This window comes from Antechinus flavipes, chromosome 2 (assembly GCF_016432865.1).
Source record: "Antechinus flavipes isolate AdamAnt ecotype Samford, QLD, Australia chromosome 2, AdamAnt_v2, whole genome shotgun sequence".
In the NCBI taxonomy this organism is placed as follows: Eukaryota; Metazoa; Chordata; class Mammalia; order Dasyuromorphia; family Dasyuridae; genus Antechinus; species Antechinus flavipes.
This window is the reverse complement of record NC_067399.1, coordinates 568,681,058-568,705,874: the sequence shown is the minus strand read 5'-3', so window position 1 is coordinate 568,705,874 and position 24,817 is coordinate 568,681,058. Positions and strand designations below refer to the sequence as shown.

Below are 24,817 nucleotides of genomic sequence, written 5' to 3'. Positions count from 1 at the left end.
CTATGAGGGAAGGAGCCCACGGGTAATTAGGATCACTGCCAAGAAGCAGTTCAAAGGGCAGCGTAGTATAGTAGAAAGCTAATTCAGACCCAGCGAGAGTCTGAGGAATTATCTTTTCATCCTCATTCGGTCACTAAATTTACCACATTACCCTGGGAAGGTAATTTGGCTCTTATCTTTTCATCCGAATTTCTTAATTTGTAGAGTAAGGGTTCATGAAGATTGGAGTTGGATTAGGTAATCTTAAAAGTCCCTACTGGAGCCAATATGACACACAAACCCTTTCCCTAGTCAATTGGATGGGTTTGGAACAGGAGACAGGGGACCACGCAGGCGCGTATGGAAAATTAGCAAGGTCTGTGTTAATTCAATTAATATCTGATGTTGGGAGGATGGGGCATGGGGGTGGGGAGGGAGAGGCAGCCTGGGGAGGGAGAGGTGGCAGAGACAAAACTGGGCTGTGCCAGCTCGATTTCATTGTTACGCTTCCGTGGGCACTGAGGGGAGGGTCGGTGGAGAGGGGGCGTGAAGGAGGTGGCTCATCAGACCTAGCGCGCTGCAACCTACCTCGTGCCCATGCAGCCATCTTATCTTGCAGAAGGCTCTTTGCTTCCATCAAAATGGCCTCCTGGCACCGAGCAGCTTGGGAGCTGCTGCGCCTGTGGCACTACCGTAGGGTAGGGCAGCAGAACTCTCCAAGGTCTTCCTTCTTTCTCCTCCTCTTGGACACTTTCTGGGTATCGAGAAGACAGGACTTTTTCTTCCACCATCCTCTCTTCCCATGACCTCTATCCTGGGAGACTTTCCTCCCCAGAAGTGAGCTAGAAATAATGAGAAGTGAGTGTCTAGATGTTGGTCTTAGAGCTATCTCCATGTAAACATTTATTGAATGCCTTTCTTGTGTGGAAAGTACTATGTCAGGCACTATGAGAGCTACCAAACATTGCCCCTTGATTCCTAACCTTTTTCTTGTAGTGTTTTAAATCCAAGATCCCCTTTATCAAACCCTCACCACCAATCTTGGTGCCTACCAAGCCCAAGTAAAAGGGACTTCTTTCTAGCCAGATTTAGCCTATATTTGATGGCCCACAGACATGGGAGGCGGGGGAGGGGGTGTCAAACTTTGGTTGCTATTAGAAGGCAGTAGGCTTACTGAAACTTTGGATCTCGTCCTAATCACAAAAAGCCATATAGGCAAGAAGAATTTCAATTGAAAGGTGTTCTTTTTTCTTTCTCTAGCCTAAAATATGAATAATATAATTGCTTATGAATGAGAGTTATTATATTTAGGTGAGAAAACAGAGATTGTCTGAATTAGACTAAATCACTTGACATTCCTATCATTGACCCAAGAGTCTATTTCAGATTCCTAAAATCGGAGGTTCACTTCTGGCATCTGTAAAATGTTGTGAAGCTTGCACAAACTTTCACCTTATGAAAGAGCCAAAACTATTAAGATTTTCCTAGCATTAAACAAGCCTCACATTTCAGAAAGAGTTTTTAACATTCTGAACTCTGTTCATCTCTGCAGCTAAGAAAAGAAAAGATGGGGTGCTTTGAGAACAAGGCAGAAAGGATTGGGGCATAGGCTAGAATAAAGAAGCAGAGGGTATGGGGAGGGCATGTAAGAACACATTCACTTTTTCTCTAGATATGTTTAGGCCTGTCTCACCTCTCTCACAATCTGTTCTAGCCACAACTCCTTTGGAAATAAAGTCCCTACTTGAGAGAGCCAAAGGGAAAAGGAACTAAAAAGGAAAGCTTTTTTTTTTTAAACCAGAAAAACTGAGGGGAAGGAGGAATATATCTTCAACCCCCTTAATCCTGCTTCACCACTCTCCCCAAGCATGTGTAAAGTGTAAGTAATCTGAATTCTAGAGGCAGAATTCTATCCCTACCTATGGGCTCCGGGAAAAGGTTTAAGAGCAGATTCTGGACTGGTCTCACCCAATTTCACATCTGCCAGAACACACGCCCTTGAATCTGAGTACGGAAAGACAAAGGAGGCAGACACCTAGCCTTAGGGCCATCAACTCACCCCTCTCTAGGGTCCATCTTCTGGGAGTACAAGCCACGTTCCGTCCTGCGCCTTCTCAGCCATGTCTGATTGGAGAGAAGGGGAATTTATCTGAATGAAGGGACGCTCAGCAGGCGGGAACACAGTTAATAATGACCCCGGGGCCCTTCGTAGGAAATAGCTGCAAAATATGTCAGAGAAATGAGGCACACCCCTCCCCCACTCCCACCCCCAAACGCACAACACGTACACATCTGTACACACGTATAATATGGTGCGTAAACATATCGCCCCAAGGCTCTTCTGCTTAAGAAACTCGGTTCCACTTTTGTCCTGGGGTAATGGAAAGAGCACCGGCTTTGAATTTAAGAGGCGTGGGTTTGAATCCTGATTCTGCTCCTTCTTACCTTGGCGATCTTGGACAGACCTCAGTTTCTTTGTAAAATGAGAGACTTGGATTAGGTGATTTCCCAGGTTCCTTGGAGCGCTTGATCTTTTTGATAGATATATGCAGCGGTCGTCATTCCTACAGTTTCTGCTATCCAGAGAAATGACGGATAAGCCACCGCAAGAAGCAAAGATAAACGAGTCCTCTCCCAGCTCAGCCCGAACCAGCGGGAAAAGGAGTTGAAATCAGAATTGATTCTTCAGAGCCGAGAAAGCAGCGCCGACCTCTTTTTCACCTCCGCTGGGATCTTTTCCGACCTCAGGAGGCAAGATCGAGACATTTTAAAGGGAATTCCCGGCGCGATTAATAGAGGGAATAGCTTAATATCTCTCCTAGGGCTGAAATCTGCCCTTCTAGAGCTCACCAAAAGGTGGACTTCAAAGCCTTTGTGATTGCCATCTCTAGTCGGAAGCCACGGCAGGGAAAGTCTCAAATACAGGGAGGATGATTTCTATTCACTAGCTTCCACGTGACTTGGCAAGGGTGCAGAGCCTACTGAATTCTGGAATAGGAAACTAGTAAATATCCAATCTGGGGTTCGGGATAGTTTATAAGTCAAGTTGGGAGCTTGGGAAGAACGGGTTGAAGCATTCCTTCTTCTAGGCTTGCCCTTCTTCTTTAAGCTGATATAAAAGAGCTTACCTTCCCTAGCTTAGATGGATTTCCAAACAATTATTTTTAATCGTTTAAGAGTATTCAATAGAAACATGCATACCTCCATCATCATCCCAAGAACAGAAATGACAACAATCCAGAGGTCCAGCCATCGGAGTCAATGAGGATGCAGAACATGAGATAATAGGACAAATCTAACTAGAGACTGGGCTAAAAATCTGGATATCAGGAGGCTTCCCAGAAGCAGAGAATATAGTCACTCTGCCAGGGGAAATGCTAGGTCAGCATTAGAATCTGCTGTGTTTTTTCCTAACAATCTCCCAGCAGGGCCAGTCTAATTTTCACCCACTGGGTGCCCTAGAGCAAACTGCTTGAGGAATCAAGGACCTTGAGAAGAGAAGACAGGCCCAGTGGAGTTCCAATGCAGAGATTAATCTCTCTGCCTCTCTCTCTTTTAAAAATCCAAATCCATACAGCACAATTAAGTGGGGAATTCAGAGTTATAATAATTCAAGCAGAAGTGAATGGGAAGAGTTCAGAACTTTGCTCACTCTATCTCTCTTTACACAACAGAATTAGAACCTAAAACTTTTTTTTTTTATGAAAAAACAACTACAAAGAAAGAGATATTGAGTAAAGAAATTACTCTCCTTCTAAACTCCAACTTCCCCAATACTGTCTACACCAATTATAATCTCCATAAGGAAATGCTCATCCTTCCCATTTCTCTTTGGAGTATAAACATCCTAAATGATCAAATGTTTATTAAGTATGAACTATATACACAAACAAAAGGAAAAACAGTCTCTACCCTCAAATAGTATTCCTTTTACCAGAGAGAATCAATACTTACATAATGAAATGCTATTAATTGGAGAAAAGAGAGAGCTCAAATGACTAGGGCAATCAGGAAAGGCTTCTTAGAGATGGTGTCTGAGATGAGCCTTGAAGGAAGCTAAGTATCCCAAGAGAAGTGAAGAGGAAGTGAAAGCTTGTGAAATGTTATTTCAAAGAATAAAAAGCAAGTTAGTTTGATCTTTTAAAGATAGTACCCTTTATGGCCAAGATGGAAGAAAAAACATACAACACAAAATTCTTTAGAAACAAACAAACTCAAAAGAATACAAAGGTTTTAACTTCAAGTCTGTCTGGTTAAGTGGATATTGCCTAGATTCATCTGGGTACTGGGGAGGCATAAGCTTCATGTAAAATTTCTCAAGAGCCTTAAAATGCCATATGTAAATGGGGAAAAAATCAGGGTAGGAATTTCTAGGAATCAGTGACAAGGAATAAGAGGAAAATTGAGGTCTGGGAATTCCTTGAAGTTCAGAAAGTCTGAGACCCCTAAGGAAGTGAGGAACCTGGGAAAGTATTAGGTCCCCAAAAAGAGCAGCTGACACTTCCCCACCAAAAAAAAGCAAAGAGAAAGAGAGGGGGGGGAGGGGAGAGAGAAAGAGAGAGAGACAGAGACAAAGAGAGAGACAGAGAGAGAGAAAGAAAGAGAAAGAGAGAGAGAGAGAGAGAGAGAGAGAGAGAGAGAGAGAGAGAGAAAGAGAGAGAAAGAGAGAGAAAGAGAATGAATGAATGACGGGACTAGAGTTAAGCTTTTTATTCACTATCCAAGGCTGTTATCTCATTCTTTGCCTCTTCCCTATAGATTAGGTCTTTAAACCATTTTTTTAAAAGCATAAGGTGTGAGAGACTGTGAACATTTACCTAACCTAACCCAGAGAGGATGCTAGGGAAGGTCAAGGAAAGCTATTTGGTGCCCACTCCTCCACTATTTCCTGGCCCAAGTAAAATGATATTGAATGATTAAAGGGACTTGGCATGTGGGAAAAAAAGCATCCCACCCCAAATACTTTGAATGGGGAAAATAGTTTCATTCATCCTTCTCCCAAAATGATCCTGATTAAAGAAAACAATATTTGGGTTTTTTTGGGATTTAGAATTGGATTTATATTGGATTTGGACTAGATTTAGAAAAGCAAGTCAACCTTGTGCATATGCAGGTAAAAGCTGAAAGGGAGCACTAATTAGCACCAGGACCATCACCTTCCATTAATAGCTCATCCCTGTTTCCTTGATGTTGCTGAAGGCAGAAAAGTTGGAATGTGTGATGCTTACCTGTCCCTAGCTCATTAACAGAACTCAGGGTGAGAACAGACCTTTCTTAGCTGTAGCCCAGACAGAGACTAAGGCCCTTTCTCCCATCTAATTACCAAACTGACTTCTGTACCCATTGGAGGGTAAAATATTTAAACACAAGCCCCACCACATCACATATACACAAATACCCTTGGCCTAGGCAGATATACACATTCAGACATGACATTTTGAGGTATCACAATACAATCTTATAGATAAATACAAAAACCTACTGTCTACTAATGTATTATGATATTTTTACTAGCCTACTGTATCAAGAATGTGAGCATTCTTTATTGCTGGGTGGGCATAATTTTCCAGGGCACATGTGGGAATGGTTATGTGAAAGTCTCTCTCTCTCTCTCTCTCTCTCTCTCACACACACACACACACACACACACACACACACACACACACATCACATCAGAGTCCTGGTTAATCTTATGTAGATGTAAAGGAAGGCTTGTATGAATTGAATACATTAGCTAACTTCAGAAAAGAACAATTTTCCATTAAAAAAATCCCAAATCTTAATCCCCCAAAAGCAATACTCTTTCCTTCTCCATGGTCATTTCTCAGTAGACAAAGAAATCCCTCCTTCAGCATCCACACCTCTATATTCATATAAGTTGTCATTAGAGCATGCATTCCAACCTCACTAAGTCACACTAATGACCAGAAACCCAATTGCAGATTATTGAGTTTCTTTCTTTACTCTCTATCACACTCTTTCTTTTCCTCCCCAGCCTTTTCTTTCTTTTTTCCCCTTGCAAATTAGAGAATAAGCAAACCCAAGGCGATCAAATCAAGGCAAAGACATCACTAACTGTACTTTGTTCATTTATTTTGACAAGTGCAGTTTAATTTTAATTATTTATGATAATACTTCATAGTAGACTAGTAAATGTGCTGGAGTATATTTGGTAACATTAATGAAGTCTGCCTAATAGAAGACTTCACTCTAGCACCCTGCTAGGAAATCTTGATGCTAGAGAAGTGGGTTGAGACTACTAGCATACCATAGTTCTTGTCATTTTTAAAAAGGAAACTTAATATACTTGAGGATTGGTGAAGTGAGAATTAATCAGGTTCCACAGATTAGACACACATATGTAGTGCTGTAATCATGTATATATGTGGCTCTGGTATACAAATTGTAAAGACTACTTATGCTTCTTGCTATCTTATACATGGAGTGGGAAGATAATGGCATTTGTGGACTAAAAAAGTTTTTTAAGCTGAGAATTATATGTAAAGTCTGATACCAACATTCACAATATGAACCATGAAAAATAGATCTATTTCAATAGGTGACTTTATATGGGGATAGTTTCTAATGGTTCACTGTCATGCCTAACATCATAATCACAGATTTTAATTATGAGAGCATAGCTCTTTATTAAGGCTCTGTCTTTATGAGAATAGGTATTCTGCATGTATGCACATTCATTTTGTAGACACTTATATAGCCTCAGTAACTTCAGATGCATGCTTTACCATGTTTAGATTATTATTGTTGTTAGCAATAATGATAGTTTAAAACCATACCAAAACATTTTATCCTTTAGAATATGAACATATAGAGGATTCCATTGTAATAACTAATTACAATGAGCAAAGAGACAATGTGACTCTTTTGTTTCCTAAACCCAGAAAATCTATGTGTGGGAATCTTCAGATAATCATATGATTGAGCTTTACCAGCAATCTTACCAGGGATACCCATATCCCACAGGAGAAACTTAGTGTTTATTGCCTTCTTAGAATAAAGGTACTTCTATTAAGAGAATAAAGTTACCTCCTCATTATATATTCTGGTCAATATTGAACATCATTGATTCAGAGGCATTAGTCTCCACAAGGAATATCATGTCAAAGTCCCTATAAAAGTGCTTTCTCCTAGAATAATTCTAGAAGGTCTCAGATTTTCTAATTATTAGTTATTACTGTATATGTGTAATTGACCGTCCATAGTTTTTAATCCTATATGTACATACATACATACACACGCTCACACAAACATGGTCCACTAACCTATAAGAAATAGGTGGGTTCTTTAAGTCTCCATCGGGATATCACCTGCTGAAGCCACATTGATATCCCTTCTCTTCTCTGGCCACACCCACTTTGACTCTCTTTCCTTAATGCCTTGGTCTCTGGCGTGGGAAAAGCAGGTTGGGGCTTTTCACAAATCCAATATCCCCTTGAACCAAAACCAATTAGCCTGGCCCAAGGTCCTGTCATTGAGGCCCTGCTCCTCTTTTCAAACCCCTGCCGGCTCAATTGCTGCGAGGGGCCTGGCAGTGAATGAGCGCAGCCCACTTAAAGTGGTGCTTAAGCCTGGACCCGAGTGGAGGGAAAGAGTAAATCTCTATAGGAACAGGCAACAGCCCATTCTAAGAGACAACTAACCAGGATTTTGTTCAAACTCCACCCCCATCCCGAGAAAGACAGAGAGAGAGAGAGAGAGAGAGAGAGAGAGAGAGAGAGAGAGAGAGAGAGAGAGAGAGAGAGAGAGAGAGAGAGACATAGTGACAGAAACAGAGACAGAGAGAGAGAGAGACAGAAACAGAGAGAGACAGAGAGAGACATATACACAGACAGAAGACAGACAGAGACAGAGACAAGAGACACAGAGAGAGGGTTCTATACACTGCAGCTGTCTGTGGGAGAGATGAAAACCTGGGTTCAAGAAAAGTACCCCTGGGACTTGGTTCTTCTGTCTCCACAGTATGAATATTCTTGCATCCCCAACAGCTGTATACTTCCTCCAACTACTTATCTCCCTTAAAAAGACTGGTGTTTGGAATGGGTTTGAAATGAGGACCAAAGTTTCATTTGAAGATGAGTCCAAGAGACTACTTTCCAGAACTTGAAGGAATTTGGCTCTTGGAAGGGAAGATGTTAGGAAAGAGGAGGTAGGTAAGAAGTGGGATGGAGGAACCTTAGAAATGACAAAAGGAAGTTCAAGCTTGGATAAAGTGATCTTAGAGTCGAAAGTTCTTCTCTAATCCTCCCCACTATTATCTTTATGAGTAAGAAATATGGTTTTTACACTGAGTAGAAGTAACTTATCCTTCTTCCTTGTTAACCAGTTTGGTCCTGTCCTTTACCGAGTCATTAAGACTCTGATATGCCCCATAACCATTTGACTTGGAATCTCACAGAATGAATCCCATATCCCCGGGAACCTGAATAGCTCCGATGATGAGGTCACTTAGTCTTCCCCTAGCTTTCTCCATCTCCATGCACCTCTCTGCCACACTAACCAGGCGGAGAATAAGGATTGCTTTGTGAATGGGTGAGATTCCCATTCACGAATCTTGGGATGGAATTTAGACCCCTCATCATCACCATGGTAACGAGCATCCCACCCCGTACCCCGGAGCTGATTGGTCATTCTTTCCACAGACTTTAGGGGAAGAATGGAGGAGAGGGGCTAAGACGATCAAGACCATGTCCCAAAATAGAAAAGGAAGATATCTGGAGAGAAAACTGAAATCAAGACAGGATCCTTGCCAACTTTCTGAATTTTGTGTTAGCCCAGGCCACGGGATGTGTTGGCTGAGAAGTGAAAAAACTTAAAACAACAACATCAAAATCCCGCGTAATTATCTTGCACATTATCCAGCAGTGTATTCCTCGACTGGGCCCTATATAGGAAAGGTGATTTGGTTTCAGTAATAGAGGACTTGAAATCGGTGCTTCCAGGGTGAAAACTGGCCTCCGCCTCCTTTCCGAATTTTCCCCGAGCGCCTCAAGCATGTAAACTCCAGCTGGTTCGGGGACAGCCCCGTGGCACGTTCTCGCCCGGTGCGGATAGAAGGATTAACCCTGATCCTGCAGACTCGGGTGCCCCAGTTGAGCTCCGTTTGGGGTGGAGGGGGATGTGTGAGGGCGAGCTCTGCGCCTCTAATCCGGGCGCTGCGTGTGGGACCTGGCGGATCAGGGAATTAGCGCTGTAACTTCGGATTAGTAACGCTCGCTAAATGAGAGTCTAATTCCGACCCTTCATGCTTTTCAGCGTCCTGGCCTGGCCCTGGGAGGCCTCGCTGGCATTAGCTCAGGCAGCTCCCGTCTCCGCGGCCCAGGTTTCATTTCCCCGTAGTGTCCCCCTACTGCACTGGGGAAACTCAGTGGTGTAACTTGCTGACCCACCAGGAACCAGGAGCCCTAGAAATTAGTGCGAAAGCTCGCTCTGAGCCCAGGCAAGTGTTTTGCTGGGCGGGGTGGGGGACAGAGATGCGGTGTAGCCTAGAGATAGTCGTGGGGTGGCTCCATTCCGTACGAGATCCAGGTCCTCAGTTTCTTGCAACCTTTTCAATGGCTCCCGTCAATTGTGAACTCCCTTCACCTCTGGGTAGCTGGGCAGGAAACTCTCTTGAGTCCTGCTACGTAAGGCGTTCAGAAACCAAAAGCCTACTAAAATTTAGGGATTTATATTCCCTCCAAAAAATCTCTGAATAAAGGGACTCGACTCTAGAGCTGAATTCAGATTGTCAGTCAATCCTTCGCTCCTTCCAGGCGCGTAGAGTGTTTCAGGATTAAAACAGGTTGGAGTTCCATGATTCTATCCAAAACTTCCTCTACAAAGACAGTATGGGAAGAGTTCCTGGATGATAATGGGGAGAGGGTCACTAAAAAGGATCTGGACCTAACAAATGCAGATCGAGCAAATAATCGAAGTTGAGCCAGGCTGAGGATTGCTCTTAATTCCTGATTAGAAGTACCCAACTGCCAAAGGTACGGGACAGCAGTGTCCTTAGTACACGTGGGCACACAGACACACACACGGACACAAAGACACATATAGACAAGAAGACAGACATACACTCACACCCTTCCTGATAAGATTTTTTAGAATGAAAAGTTGCTTTGTTTTCCTCTTCCCTCACCATTTATGATCATAATGTGTAGAGGTCTACACCGGAAGATTCGATTAGAAGCATGCTCTGATTACACAGCAAATCTTTCCAAAGCGCTTTCAACAACCCAAGTGGCCCACACTGTTGGCCCTGAAGGTGGGTTCATTTCTCAAGTGCATCTTGGTAGCAACAGCTTTTTTGAATGAAAGCCGTTGAGCCACTTTCTTATTTGCACAGGATCCCTTCCATTGTCCTCCCAAATCGTGCCATTCAGAAATGTTTTTCAGCTTCTGTAACAAAAAAAAAACTTGAGCAGTGTAGACAAATGAAGGCACTAAATTATTTTGGTATCAAACCCTGAAATATATGTGTATAAAGGATGGGCGGAAAAGAGGAAAATGAAAGTCAAGGGATCTCAGGGAATCTAATGCCCTCTACTCCTGGGATCCCAGATCAGCTTTTCTCAAGTGACCCAGTTTTTCTTTTGAAAAATGAGTTAACAGTTCTCTCCTAACTTCAAGATACTTTGGGAAAAGAAGTGAATTTAAAAACAAAGATCAGTTTGTTTGTTTTTTTACCGTCACTTCTTCTCTTTTCCATTTAGCTGTAGAAAAGAAGACTATGACTACGTGAAGGATGTAAGAGTAGTAACTCTTTTTACTTATCCCTCTCACAAGAGAAAGGTCAGGAAAAGAGAGTAGTTTTTAGAAAAAAAAAAAAAGAAGTTGGATTTGGAAGCTTGGGGGGGAAGAAATGGAAATATTTTACTAAGAAGGAAATACGTTTTGGGGTCCACTGAAAGAAGGTGCCAGTTGCAAACAAATGAATATACCCATATAAATCATACATTAATATACAGAAGCACTGATATGTAAAGCATCAGAACCTTTTCCCTTCCCCCATCCCCTCTTCCCTCCACTAATAAGACACACCTGCAGACATCTAGCTTGGACTTATCTATGCGATTACCTGCCTGCCTGCCTGTCTGTCAGGATCAGATATACCCCTTCATAGGGGACACTCCAGGGTCCAGAGTTGAGTATCTAGCCACATCTTTCCCTTCCAGAGGGACTTGGACAAACTATTCTCTACCAGCGAGACAACCAGGTATGCTACAGTAAGAATTCAATCATTTAGATTAAAAAATAAACCTGGATTTCCCTGCGGCCCAAGTATAGAAGAAAGCGAACTGGAGGAAAGTTCAAACCCTCAGCTCCAAGGGAAGGAGGATCGTGGGACCTTCCGGACCTGACCTGCTTGGAGTCCCTCCCCTCCTCCGCCCCCCAACCTGTCTTTTCAATTCTGCACTCAGAGACCAGGACTGGAATTTCTTTTCCTTGCCCTGAAAAAACTTCCCGCCCGCCCCCCCCCCCAACCTACAATGCTACCCCACACCCCTCCTGAGCTGGGAGAGATATAGGGGACCAGGGGGTCGTTTCGACCAAAGCCGACCAGGCAGGAGCTCGCCTTTCTCCCAATGTGTTGCTAAAATGTGCCAGGAGATTGCGTGGCAGAACGCTCGCTGCTTTGCGTTACCATGGGAACGGAATGCAGATTTTCCCCCAATTGCTTTTTTATTTGCTAGACATTGTAATACATCTTATGTTGCGACTTCTCGGTTTTGCAGGGGGAGGCGAGCGAAGCAGTCTTTATGCATGTTAACCATTCAGGCAACTTGGGAAGCAGGGAAGGGGGAGGGGAGGGGCGCGGGGCGATGTCCGGAGTCCGGCTCAAACAGATAGTTTGTATGCAGGGAAAGTCTCCGCGGTGAGGGCTGCCCCCAGGATCCCAGTCCCTTTCTATTGAGCAGACTCCCCTTCATTTCTGCTCCGGTTCACGCTGCACAGAGACCCCCCAACCGCACACAAAGGCAGCTGCCAAAGCCCATGAAAAGTGATCAAATTATCAAGAACTTGACCTCACCGAGGGGCGAAGCTTAGGGAGGGCTGAGCCCCCAGCCCGATCAAAAACCGAAGCCGCATGCTAATGCGGCTCCAGGTTTGACTCGCAGAATAATTCGATAAAGGCCGCATTGTTAGAACCGAGTGGAGCCCTCGGCGCCCCTTCACACCCCTCCACTCCCCGCCCTCCCTCACACCCCCCTCCGCCCAGCCTCGGCCGCCGTCTCCCTCCCGCCCTATTTGCATCCGAAAATCCCAGTCCTGAGCTATGTGGAACAGATTGTTCCAACCTGATTTATGGGGTGAAGAAAAAGGGTTTGTCTCCCTCCCATCAGCGACCCCTCTTCAACCTCATCTCCTCCCTCCCCACTTACATTCCCCTTTCTCTTTCCAGACTCCCCTCCACCCCCCTTTCCCACCCAGTTCCTCGGGTTCCTTTACCAAAGGATTGACTAGCAAAGAAAGAAGCCAAGTCCCAGGCAAGGGAAAAGTTTCCTTCCCCTAGTCGAGGAGCTGGGATCTGGCACAGAAATCTGAGAACAGAAAGACAGAGAGCTTGGGTACCTGGTTCTGGGTAGGGGCCGCCCCGGGCCTCTACTTGGTAAGTCGTGTTCCTGGGTCCTTAGGCTCCGTTGCAACCGCCGCCTCCTCTCCGCCTGGGACAAGGCGGGGATTGTGGGGACGTGAAGACGATGGTGGTAGGTTGGGAGGGGGGGCTCTCCCAGCTCGGAGAAGTTGTGAAAGTCATTTCTACTTTCGGTTATCTAGCTTTATGATAGCTCAATAACACTCATACAGCTAGATAACCAAAGAGAGAAACGGGCCTCGATCCCGTAGGCCCCCTGGCCGCCGCCTCCGGAGCCCGCCCGACGTGTTGGGTTGGGAGAGGGCTGGCTGGTAAGGAAAGGCGACCTCTTGGGCTGCTCCTGCCCCCAGGAAAGCAAGGAAAAGAGCAAAAGGAGAAAAAGAGAGAAAGAGAGAGAGAGAGAGGACATCAGTTGAGCGCCCTGCATCTCCCTCCTGGAGCCCGGGCAGTTCCCAGGGGGCTGCCTGGAGTTGCTTTCTGGGCCTCCCGAGTTGCCCAGTGGGGGGGCTCCGACCACTAGGAGGAAGCGGTCGGTTTGCATGCAGGTCATGCTCTGAGGTCCCGAGGCGCCGCGCACACAGGGAGCACCCCCCACCCCCGCCCACTATCCAACTAGCCCTCTTTTCTGATGGTAATCACCCCGCGGGGAAGTGACGTCAACCTGACCCAGACCAATCAGGGGCCCAGCATTCAAATCTAGGTCCCCTTCCCGCGCTCAGCCGGACCCAGACTTTACAATGGATTTGGCGTTCACTGGCCCCCTGGGGTAAGAGGAGGTCTTCAGCTGCAGAGGAAAGATTCACGCTCGTCTCTTGTGAGGGACATGGTGCTAAGTCCCATTCCAGTTAATTTCACTCCCCTTCCCCTCAGGATCCACATTCTTCTCTATGCAGACTGAGATTTCCATACAACAGAACCAATTTGATATATGGAGTCACGAGAAAAGGAGCGAGAAGCCTCAGGAAAGTATGAATGCGAGTGTGCGTGTTGTGTGTGGTAGTGGTGGTGGGGTGTGGGTTATGAATGTATATGCACGAATGTGTCAGGATTTTTATATATGCATCCAATGCTTATGTGTGTGTCAGAACAACTGCATGAGGCTTGTAGATGTGCAAATATATGTATCTGCCCAGGTTGGCACGTGTGTCTGTGAGTCAGGCTGCAGAATGGAAAGCTTCTCCCTAGAGAATACAAAATGCTGATGCAGTTTATCTCCTTCCTCTCACTTTTCCCAGGCTTGGGGAGTCGTAAGTGGAAAAACGTTTAAAACTCCTGTCTCACCCCACTCTAGAGTGTTTCACAGAAAACAACAGTACGTGGGTTCTCTATTTTTAAAGCACCAATCAAGTAAATATTTTCTCATCCTGTCACATCAACCAGTGTACCTTTCCATTTAGCAAAAATAATGAAGGGAATGTAGATTTTGTTTAGGTACCTAGACCAGAAAAAACACACACTAAAAGCACGGTCACCCTTCCCTCTCCAAGAGTTCGGTTTTCCCACTTTTAATCGTTAAACCTTGCAAGTGTGGCCCTAGGACTAATTATACATCCAGTGACCTAAATCAATTACTTCATAAATCTCATTACTGATGGAAAACGAATTTCAAGACTTTTAGGGCTCTAATAGGTTTTTCCCAGTGCCTCCTCTAACTCATCTTTTTTTTTTTTTTTTAAGTCATCTTTGTAGAGATGATAGGTAAAATTAGGGACAATTCAGTCATTGCCCCCTGAATTCAACTAAGGAATTGAAAACTCCAGTAGTGGGGGAAGATTGCTCCCTTCCTCAGTCATTTCACATCAATCACTCCCAGTTTGAATTGGTTCTACTCTATTCCAGTGCTTTCCTTTTTCCTATAATATGGATAGCTAGACTTGTTTTCTCAAGGTAATCTTACTTAGGCAGAACTTAGCCCATTAAAATTTGAAAGTTTAATTGGGGGATGTTTGAAGAAGGGGAGTTTTGGATCTTGAAACCATATCCCTGAATTTTCATCTCAGCTGCTTTGAACACCTAAATATCTATCTCCTTAAATTTTTTGATTAGTTCTCTGTGGGTATATTACAAAGAAGAGGATTTTAGTATGGAAAAAATAATTTTTCTCTGCTAACTTTTAAAGACATTTCTTATATCTTCCCCTCTCCTATTTTTGTTGATTCTTTGACCCACGGTTGATGGTTTGGGAAGCCAAACGTTCATAGTTATTGTAGATGTCATCAAATTAGCCTATAGATTTAGATGGAGAGTTTGGATTAGATAGATGATTGCATAGTCTCCCTTCTACTCTTCCCCAATCTCTTCTCCAATGATTTTCTAGGCCCACACCACTATTGGCTAGAGGAAAATCTAGAGAGATCTAGTGAGAGCAGCAATATTTTTGAAGAATGGGTAGACTTGGACATTTCTCTGCCAGAACATTAGATTAGAAGGGAAATCTACTTTCCCTTCTAATACAGTCCTATCTGTATGGACAATTATTTAAAAAACAGTAAATTTCCTCCATTACTCCAACTGAAAAATAACCACCCCGTGTTCCCCTCCCTACCTAAAAAATTAAAAGAACAAAAGCACATTCAAACATTGTCTGCTTTCCTTTTCTGATTCCTAGAAAAGAAAGCAGCTAGCAGATCTAGTTTTTTTCCTTGTCCCTAGAGGCCTAGAACCTAAAACATTTTTCTCTGAGTCCTACTTCAGAAGACAGTTCCCTCTGCAAGAACCTAAGAAACCGAGGAAGGAGACAGTGGGGAAGAAAAGGGACCAGAAAAGGTCTCATGAAAGAATATCAACTGGATTTAAATCCAAGGTGTTTAAATGCAAAGTATGGCAATATTTGGGAGGAAACTGGCAGTCACTTAGAGGCGGCTCGCCCCAAGTCCTCCACCCCGTCTCCTTTCCCGTTTTCTGGAGCAGACACAGTCTTTGCAGCGGATGGACTATTGGGGCGTTTGGTGGAGAGATGGGAGTGGGGGCAGAATCATTGTCCTTCAAAGACCATTCCCTAAGAGCAAAGTCTTAGCAATTGTGAGAGGGAGACTGAGGGACGGTGAAAAGGTAAGCAAAGAGAGTAAGGCAAGAGCACAAGAGAAAGAGACTCAGAGACAGAATCAGAGACGGAGACAAAGAGAGAGACAGAATCGCTTTTAGTATAATTTAAGCACGATGCGCACAAAATGGCTTCTCGGCAAAGCTAATGTTAACGGTGTATATGAGGCGCCCCCAGGAGTGGGGGAGGCACCGAGTTGTTGCTATGAGAAAATAAATGATTAAAGCACCAATTTGGATTCCATTAGGGCAGAGATTGTTCATTAGTATTCTCTACCCTTGATTTCCCTTTTAGAGAAACCCAGGTCCAGAAGTTGGGCGCACTGAGCCCAGGACAGACCCACTGGGGATGGAGCTAAAATGGCCAATCCCTCCCTCACTTTTCCCTGAGAGAACAAACAAGCTACTAGACAGTCTTAAAAACAGAGACCTCTTCCCCGCCCTGGCCCCTGTCTTCCTTCCCGCTCCGCCCCGTCAATCTGCAGGCTCCAGGACTTTCTTAAGGCGGTCTCTCCCTTCACACAAACGAGGTAAAAGCCTTAGTTCCCTTGAGCTATCACAGAGTCGACCTGGTTCTGGGAGAATGCAAGCTCACGCCAGGCCCCTAATCCTGGACTGAACCAGGCTGTACCAGTCTGCACACCTCGAATTCCCAAGGTGGGTTGGTTTAACTGGCAGAGGAGGCTTATTTCAAATTCAGTTCTCGAGATGATTCAAGACGAACTATTACCCTAGTCTCCTACCCCAACCCATCATCTCTACTGGCAATTCAGTTTTCTCATTCTGTGTTTCAAAGAAAGATGGTGTCTCTTCTTTTCTTTTATTTTTTAAGCTGAAAAAAAAAGATATGGACTAGTATATTGTACTTTTTTTCATGTGCTTCATAAGGTAATACGAGACAATATATCAAAGATATGCGACACTTACATATAATTAAGTACACATACACGAACAGAACAAATATGTGATTAATGTGCATGTTCTCTAAAAACAAATGTAAATACATACATGTAGATGATATGGAACTCTGACGAGTTTAAGAACTGGTCAAATTTAAGATCAGAAACTTGATAGGCCTAGGATCCAATTATTCCACTCAATGGAATGAATGTTTGTTTCTTTTCTTGTTTAGTACCCTCTTTGAATATTTCCTATTTCAAACTGATCCCCATCCTCCAGTTTATCTTCATCCCAATACAGTAATCTCTTGGAAGATTTAGCTCCTTCTGCTGAACTAGACCTAAAACCTTGTTCCCATAAACCTTAAATTACAAGAACCACTAAAGATTTTGCCTGTCGATTACTCCACCCTGTCCAGGCACCCACTGCATTCCTCTCTCCTTCTTGCTTTGATTTTTTAGCCCCCAAATCCTGTAGAAAACCCAAACTCTGTAATAAGTGGGGTCCCTGACCATGGTGCTGAGCGTGACTCCCGCCTTCAGAGTTCCTCTCCACTTGGGCCTGAAAAGCAGTCATAACCTTTTCACTACAACCTAAGGATTCAAGCCCTAGAAAGCTCTTCCCTTTATCCTCTTTCCTCCCATCCCTCATTCCATCTACCACAGAACCAGCTAAGAGTCAGAAAGCCAGCTTAATCAGCTTACAGCCTTCCGAATGGAGCACAGAGCCAGTAGGTTTGGTATTCAGCTCCTAGAAAGTCAGGCCTTACAAGGTTTCTTCATGGAGAACAGGACAGGAATGCCATGTGCAAGCTTCTTAGACATCATACACGCGTGCATGCACCCACATACATACACATGCACATACATGTACATGGAATTGTACAAAATAATACAATCTCCTATGTATAGAATGATCATATGTTACATATGTTCAGCATGCATTTATGTGTGTATATGTATATAAACATTGCATACATATAAAGCACAATGATAACATACATTCACCTATATACAGATTCATAGGAAGATCTCTTTCTGAATTTGCTTTTTCTGTGATTGATTCTTTCATCTGCCCTCAGAAACCCAGTACAATCACCTCAACACCCAAAAGAACTTTAGTTATTTCCATACTTCAGAATCTGATATTGAGGATGTTGATGGTCACATGTAGGAGCACTAAAATCTCTGCCAAGCTAGAGATGGGAGAACTAGGCCTTTGGCTGTGTTTTGGTGGAAGAAGAAAGAGAAAGATAGAGGAAGAGAAAGACTGAACACTGGTGCTTTTATGTAGGTGCCATATTCTGTTGTCCGATACTTTGGAAACAGAAAGGAATCTTTATCATTAATAAGAGTTCTTTAGATCTATCCTTTTGGGGAGTGGCTGGTGAATATAGGGGGAAAGTCGAGATATCAGACCCTGCAAAGAAATAAACCCAATCTTCTCTTGAACACAGTTTTAATCAGTTTGGGGGGATGCTCTTATCAAGGTAGGCCCAGAAGGGGTCAAGGTAGGAACCCTATCTGCTCCTTTCATCTCTCATCTTTACATCATGCGTATTTAATTAGGAGTTATTTTAGTCACAACCTGGAGTAACCCTAGTTTCTCATGGTCTCAAGTGCCTCCCTTCTTAATTGTCTGTTATCCCCACCTTTCTTTTTCCCTCTCCTGAACCTTTATTCTCATCTCCCAAACCTTTATTAATCAGATCTCATAATTTTCTTATGTGATGGAAAGACAATTAGCATTGTAGTTCCCCACTCTTGTCTCTTCACTCTTTAAGAATAAGGAATTGACTTCTTGACATTCCCCTCCATAAAAACTCTCCCCTCTCACTTGGTCAGGTTATTTGGGGTCTTGGTTCTCAGACATTATCAATGCTATTATAGACATGTCTGGGCTTACTGCTCTCCTCCCTTTGCTCCAGGCAAAGAAGCTTGGGCCTATACTGCCCTAAGTATAAGAAATTAGGGAGGTGGGTGGAAACAGAATGAAGAGAGGACAAGGGCAAGGGGAGAGATACAGCAAAGAATGCTGTAGAGGAGAACAAAAATAAACTGCCATAACAACAGCCCTGGCTGAATCAGGCTATTTGCACCCCTTTCTTATTCACTGAGCTGGCTGCTGGCTGCTCCTACCTTCAAAATTTGACTTGAGGTAAAAACCAGTACTCTATCCCTCCCTCATTCTATCCCCAATTACAAACTATAAATGCTTTTCCTCTTTCTCTAAGTATCTTATATATGATTCAGCTTTTGAAGGGAGCCTCCCCCAGTCCTTTATCCCTTCTCTTTTTCTTAGCTCTATAGGTCAGAAGATTCAATAGGTTCCAGTCTTCCTATCAGAATGAGGGTTGTGTGGTAAAAAGAACTCCCATTCAACACCCCACTATTATTTCTTTCCCACTCATATTTGTCAATAGAAATACACAGCTACCTGCACACACATACACACAGAGACACACAAAAACACACACAAATTAATAAACACTGATTATTCTATAAATCTGAAACTCTAACGAAAATGCCCTCACCCTAGATGCAAGGCCTTTTCTATGCCTATTTGCTGTGCCCAATCTTCCGGGTTGGGCGGCCTTGGCCCTCCATCAGAGTCTCAGCTCTGGCTGTAGTGAGAAGCCAGAAACCCTGAGCATTTTCAGCTATATTCTTCCCCTCCCCCTCCTGTTAGAGCTTCAACCAACTATCCTCATCCTTCTGCTCTCTGGAAGGTGGGAGAAGTAGGTAAGGAGGACTAGAACCGAAATACAACTAATTGACCTAAAGTTCTTATGTGCAGATATGTATGTAAAATAAAATATGCCCAGAAAATATTTTCCAACAATTTCGTGTTTTAAATGGGAAAAATATTTTATGGATTTTTAAAGGAGTGGTGGTTTTACTTATATGCAAATATATAATTATCACCTGAAATGTTTCTCATGATAACATGTATCCTGGTATGGTTAAGTATTGTAGGAATGGATATGTATGTGAGTAGTTTGTGAAGAAAGAGAAAATGAACTCAGAAGCTGGGGTTGGAGATTGGGACCTGGGATATGGGCTTCTTACTATCTTAACATCTGAAAGATTTACCGGTTATTTTCTCTTGTTCAATCCAAGTCACATAACTTCCACTCCCTTTCTCCAAGGGATCCAAAGTCAAATGCCTTAACCCTCCAGTTTCCCTCTACCATATGACCCCTGACCTTGGCCTTGTAGATTTCCAAGGGTCAGTGGGTTAGGGCCAGGGCAGAGACCTCTGGCTTCCTCAAGTTCCTTTCTCCCTTTCCCTGGGCTACCCATCAAGCAAAGCTACTGATGACCCTCAAAAACAGAGGGGTGAAGGAGAATATGACCCGGACGCCTCCCCCAGAATAAGCTAAGCTCCAGGAAACAAGTTAAACCCCATACTCCCAAAGCTTCACCACCCCCACCTCCAGCTCAGTTGCCCAATCTGCCCCAGTCCCCCTCCCCCTCACAGCTCCTCAGGGCGTCGCAATCCCCCATCCTCTCCCCACAAAGCTCAGCTTAGACGCACCAGACAGTAGCACTTACGGACGGGGGAAGGGGTCGGGGTTCTCGGAGACCGAGCTCAGGGGCCCGGGGAGGCAGCGGCGGGGGCTGGGCAGCGAACTGGGAATGGAACGGAAGGTCTCTTCAGTCCCCGTGGTAATGGGGAGCGCAGGTTCCTGCCCCTTGCTGCCGCCCTTTCGGCAGTCCTTGCCTCTCCTCGGCCCAAGGAAGAGGAGGGGGGCGGCGGCCAGCTCTGGGGGCTCCTTGCCTCTCGCAGCTTCTCCTGTCTCTGGAGCTGCTCCCAGCGCCGCCTCTTCGGGCAGGCTCGGCCCGCAGTGACGTCAGCTCCTCCTCCCCCTCCCCTCCCCTCTCTCCCCCCTCACTCCAACCATTGCAGAGGGGAGAGGGGGGGAGAGCTGGAGAAAGGGCAAGAGCAAAGAGGAGGCTTGGAGAGAGGGGGCTTCAGGAGCCCCGGCCCTCCGGCCCTTTGCCCTTTAATCCGGGTTCTCAGCATAGCTTGTGCCATATCGGCGCCATTCCCAAACCAGCAGTGCCTGACGATAGTCACTCCAACTATAAGCTCCCCCATTCTTAAGACCCGCCACCCACTCCTCGAGAGCTGCTCTTCTCACTTAAAACCCCCTACACCAATGGGGGCAATGGAGGGGGAGTGGCGGTGAAGAAGCACAGGGTGACCCAGGATGGAGGCCTTGTTCACAGCTTTGGGGTATGAGGAAGAAATGGGTTTAGCATGAGAATGGGGAGGTTGAAATTTCCCCAGGCGTCTCAACGCGGAGCTAAAGTGCCTTCCTTACAGATCTAGCCGTAGCCTAGCGATCTTTTGCTTGAATGCAGGGGCAGTAGCGGATACAGGGAAAGGGGGAGGATGGGTACCCCTAATATGAGTTCAGCGAAGCTTCATCAGACTGAATAGACCTTGTCTTATACTTGCTGAGGATCTCGTGGATACATTCCTACCTTCCTCCTTTAAGGCAGGTCTCAACTTTTTGCCATTATTACTAACCCTTGCTCCCTTTCTAGAGAACCTGGGGAAACTAAGTGCCCCGCCAGTTCTTTCCACCTGCCAAGCTGCTGTCCAAATGCTGAACTAGGACTCCGCTGAACCCCTCACAAACCTTTTTGCCCTCGTATCAGGAATCAGTCCCGACCCTAATCACAGACCGAATTCCTTTCTGTGATCCCATTATCTGATTATCCGGTGAGGTTTCCCTCATATATAGTATCAGAGGAGATGGGAATAGAGCTACGGAATCCGAATCTCCTGGAAACGTAGATCATCTTTCATTATTTTTGTAAAGGAGTACTGGGTAGTGGATGAGGGGTAGTGGAGAGGGAGAGAGTAGGTCTCTTTTGGAATGAGAGGGAACTGTGGGTTAAAAGATCTGAAAGACCGCTCTCCCTTTCTCTCTCTCTCTCTCTCCCCCTCCACATCCCTTGTCTCTGTCTCTGAACACTATATCTAGGTCTGTGGGTATATGTCTCTGTCTCTCTCAACGGCAACAGCAGGGGAGGTCCCGCCAGCTGAACTTGTCAGCGGGGTCTTACCATCCATCAAAACCCAGACAGACAGGCCAAGTTCATGAGCAATAGGGTTAACCCTTTCCAGCCCGCCTCTCCCAGTAGGAGCTGGCAGCTGCCTAATTAGAGGGACCTTGTTTCCCATTTTAATTCTTAAGGCAGTGTCTCAATTTCAGTCCAGACATAAGCCAAATTCTTCCCCCCATCTTCTTTTCCTCTTTTTCTTCCGATTCTTTTCCAGTATTCTCACCTTGCGCCTCCCATTTTAGATATTTTTAGGGAAGGATTTCTTTTTCTTTTTCTTTCTTTTGACTCCCTCTTCTCATTCTCCTTCTCATAATTAATCTTTGTTTGTCTTTTTTTCCCTAGAAGAACCTTTGCCTCCACACATCTAGGCTATTTTCTCTACAATTTAAAATTTTCTCTTTTCAAGAATGTTGCTGTCTTCTTTAAAGAAAAAATCACATAAAAACATATGCTGCACACTACCAACCCCCAACACATGATGTTGAAGACATAGTGTAAGGTAAGAGAGAAATGAATAGCTAAAAGCATTTCTAGAAATGGAGGAAAATATGATAACCATCTCACTCTGGAGATAGAATTTTTTAAAAAGCGGGAACATATCTGTATATGTTACTTGACCTTTGAGAATTCCCCTGTTTGGTAGTTAAAGTTCCCAGTTTTCTCAGGTCCTGTACAAATCTTTATCCTTCTATTCCTGGATCCATCCAACATTAAAGTCCTCTTTATCTTCTCTTTTTTGTCTGTAACCCAATACTATCTCATTATCTCTCTACCCACTTCGCTCTGGAAGTGTGACCGTGTGTTTCCTTGGTCCCAAATCAAGAAGACTCCTTCACTGCTGGGAATCCAGAAGCCCTCTCTCTGTGAAGTTTATTTTCATTAGATTCCCAAGAGCTCAACTTGCGTGTAACCCGGGCCACCTTTTCATTACCGAAATCCCTACATTTCCTATTGAATTATATTTGCTCCATTGCCACTGAAGCAAAGACGACCGATCAACTTTTCCCCTGTGCATGTTCTCTAAACCTCCCCCTTCCTAAAGTTCGTTCTCCCCCCTTCTTTTTAATTCAGGCACCCAGGCTGCGGACGTGTCCTGCAGTTTAACTACTTCCAAATTCTTTGTTCGGGTCACACTGGGACTCCATTGTGCCCCTATTGAGAGAGCTTTATTGCTAAGCGAAGCTTGAATCAATTTAGGGACATACCGCTCCAAGTCCCCGGGTCTGAGCACCATTGATTTGCCTCTAGCCGAGAGCTCTTAGGGATGGAGTGTGGAGAGAGAGGAACAGTGGAAAAAATCTTTTTCACTATTCTTCCATCGGCCCCAAATTGAGAAAGCTTCGGATTTATTTGGGTTGCGATGACCACACAGTACTGTTATTAATATTGTTTGTCTTTATCTTGACTATAAGGATAGTATTTACTACAATCATCACCACCACACCACCACCACCACCATTTCTGCTCTAAATTTCGCTCCACTCACCTTCCCTGCTTCCCTTACGCTGAGGCCTCTTGCGCTTCACCCGATGCAGGTGCAGACCCAAACCAGCTCACAGTTCCCTCAAACCTGTAGTGACTATAGCTAGGAAGGCTTTAAGGTTGTTGGCCTCCATAGTACCCTCATCTCCTCTAGAGAGTCGGGGTTGAGACCTTCTTCTCCGACCCGCTCCCCCACAGCTCCCGCTTCTGCTTTTCATCCATTCAATCCATCCCCATTCTTACAGTCCCACTGTTTTTCCTACAGTCTGTCGACACTCTCCGTTGTTTCCTAATGGAACTCGGGGACTCACTCACCTCTGAAAGTTGACCTGAGAGGAGCCAAGTAGGACTGTTCTTTTTTTTTTCCCGGCCAGTCTTAGGGTGGGATTTAAAGTGCTCTGTCCCTGGGTCTCCAGAGCACTCTCTCTTCGGTGGGCGCGGGAGTTTGTGGCGAGGCAGGGCTGCGTCCCGATTAGAAAAAGGCGGCGTCCCCCCGAGGGCAGGGGCGGGGGAAGGGGGAGCAAGCGCCGAAGTGTCACTTCAGGGGTAGAAGCCTATGAACGTGGGGCTGGGGCCCGAGCTGGCCACGTAGCGCCCTACGTCACCTATAAAAAGGGCTGGGGCCTCTCTCCTGGGGGCTGCTCCCGCAGAGTGGAGAAAATATCTGAGGTTGGGGGTGAATTGGGGACCTTCCTTTAGCCTCTTTTCCCGAGGAATTTCTGAGCTGGAGTGTTGAGTGTAATTCAGGTGGAGATTTTGGGTTTGCGGGGGTTCCTCTTGGGTAACTCCTTGTTAAATAGGTTTAAAGACAGAAACTCTAGTGGCCCCAGCTCTTCAGATCTAGTTTGTTGCTTCTAGTGCCGCAGCTTCGGCCTCTTCCAAACTAAGGAAAGGTCCAAAAGCAGTGAATGAATCTTGTGAATGGTAGCAAGTTTGGAGAATCTACCCATCATGGTAACAGTAGAGCCTTGAATCTCTTCGATTTAAGCTCCCTCCGCTGCCACAGGGCTGAGGTTCCGGTCACTCTGGGAAGTCAGTTTTTCTAGCTCCAGTTTCCTAGGCCCCAATCGAACACCCACTCTTCTCCCGGTCGTTTTCCTATTCAACTTATTAGAAAACCTATTCAAGGTTTTTAGGCCAAGGGCAGCTCCTTTAATGGAAAGAGGGATCACCATTTCTTTTTGCAGAATATAGGCCCAGTCTTGACCCCATCACCCCTTCCGGCTATTGTGATTATTCGTTATAGTAAGAATACATCATTAATGATGCTAATAACGTTAATGATGACTATGCTTCCCAATGCCAGGGCCGGCGATGCCCGCTCAGTGTACGAAAGGCAGATAGCAAACCTTCCAGATTTCTCTAGTTCCGCTGTCCTCTTTCCTGCCCAATCTACGTTCTTTTATCCTTCTCCACCTCCCCACCCCCCCTTAACCCTCAGCTGCTGTGGCAAATCGACCAAAGCGTAGACTGTTCACTCTGGCCGCTGACATTCTCTTTTCCTTCGAGTTTTCTGCCCATAGCTGATATGGGACCGTTTTCCGCTTGCGCGCGCCAGTACCCAGAGCTTAGTCTCCTTTGTTCCTGTAGTAGGGCATGGCCAGCTACCCGGCTGCTGCCAACTTCTTCCTTGCCCTGGAGATATTTCCGCGTGCTCTTCCTAAGCTAGTCCTGAGCTGTGCTCTCCGTCCGAACCCTAGCTTTCTCCCAAGTCCATTCCTACCCGCTGGAACCG

General features: G+C 45.0%; 1 long non-coding RNA gene across 4 annotated transcripts in view; it reads right to left on the bottom strand.

Moving 5' to 3' along the window:
- Nucleotides 1–24,488, bottom strand: part of LOC127551387 (uncharacterized) — a 55,489-nt gene extending 31,001 nt beyond the window's left edge. Inside the window, exons 1-5 of one of the 4 annotated variants that reach the window (XR_007951075.1) lie at nt 23,398–24,488; nt 12,559–12,920; nt 10,124–10,383; nt 2,039–2,103; nt 568–821 (exon numbers count right to left, since the gene is read on the bottom strand). This is a non-coding gene — a long non-coding RNA (uncharacterized LOC127551387). The other 3 variants (XR_007951074.1, XR_007951073.1, XR_007951072.1) reach the window with 3 other exon arrangements.
- Nucleotides 24,489–24,817: the final 329 nt, after the last annotated feature.